Genomic DNA, 1,353 nt, shown 5'->3' on the forward strand with positions numbered 1-1,353 from the left:
ACTGATTTAGCCTAACCACAAATTAACCTATTTTCAAGAAGCTAAAATCCTAAAATACAACATACCAAGATGCCAGACCTGCACATAAAGTTGATTTTAATGCTGAATATTGCATAAACAATTAGTTTTCTTAAACCTTAGGGAGCTTCTGCAACTTACCCGAGTGGGAGGTAACCAAGCACATTCAGCACCTAATACCTAACTGAACTTACAAGAAAACAGGTGCCAGGGCAACTGATACCCAGACAACTCATTCCCTTCAACCTTATAATGGACAACTCATGCCTGAACAATTGGTGCCAGGGCAACTGATACCCAGACAACTCATTCCCTTCAACCTCAATGGACAACTCATGCCTGAACAATTGGTGCCAGGGCAACTGATACCCAGACAACTCACTCCCTTCAACCTCATAATGGACAACTCATGCCTGAACAATTGATATCCAGGTCAACTGATACATATAGTACAGCTCATAACAGATACAAAACTAATTTTGGAAAAAAGAAATGTACTTTTGGGGGACAATGAAAACTAAACTCTCCTTATAAATTTATTAAAACAATGCAGATTATATGACAGCTTTTAATTAGGACGTTTTCTGGCAAGGATAATACCTTTCAAGTAAAGTTATCAGTCAATTGTTGCACTCTTTGTAAACCCGTTTTGAAGTTCTTTGCACTCCCTGTTCCAAATCAATTTTCTTTTTCTGCGACAAAATCGCCTCCAACATGTTAGCATGAATTCTGTAAGGCATTATGAAAACCAAGGTTATCATTAGTTCTCGTCATTCCAGCTGAAGTCCTTTGAATATTCCATATTTAAATTGGAAAATATTGAAGCCTCTTCCTCTTTCGGGTCCCATGCAAGAAAAAAAAAAAAAAAAAAAAACACATTGTGGTAAACTGCGTCACTGTCATATGCAAAAATGGTTCCACTGATTCAAATTTGCAGTAAATAGCAGGGTATCAATATCATATCTTTGATGGAATTGGGGGAGCACTACTGTTATGCTGTCGCCACAAAAAAATACTTTGTGATAAATTTGATGTTGCTGGCAGTTCAGCCAACGCCTTATCTTGTCGAGAACCTTCCTTTGCAATCGCAATTCTCGCGGTCTCTTGTGACAAGGCTTTGGTTTCTATAGAACAGGAGAACAATAATTGATTAACTTTATTCACATCAGCGCTGTGAAAGTGTTCTGTTGAAGATATTTCTGATGGGTCCTCAGTCATCGTCTGAACGCGCTCTGCACATCTTTACTTCACATAGTCATAATCTGCATTCTGTCTGAAAATTACATACGTAGTTATCATCCACGAGCTTATTAGCTCCTCTCTGAGGTTTTATCC

At 38.2% G+C, this 1,353-nt stretch overlaps 1 long non-coding RNA gene across 1 annotated transcript in view; it reads right to left on the minus strand.

Moving 5' to 3' along the window:
- Positions 1–234: 234 nt before the first annotated feature.
- Positions 235–1,353, minus strand: part of LOC136826458 (uncharacterized) — a 3,547-nt gene continuing 2,428 nt past the window's right edge. The window contains exon 4 of the long non-coding RNA XR_010849616.1: positions 235–1,291. This is a non-coding gene — a long non-coding RNA (uncharacterized lncRNA). The remainder of the gene's footprint in view (positions 1,292–1,353) is intronic.

This window comes from Macrobrachium rosenbergii, chromosome 41, assembly GCF_040412425.1.
Source record: "Macrobrachium rosenbergii isolate ZJJX-2024 chromosome 41, ASM4041242v1, whole genome shotgun sequence".
Taxonomy (NCBI): domain Eukaryota; kingdom Metazoa; phylum Arthropoda; class Malacostraca; order Decapoda; family Palaemonidae; genus Macrobrachium; species Macrobrachium rosenbergii.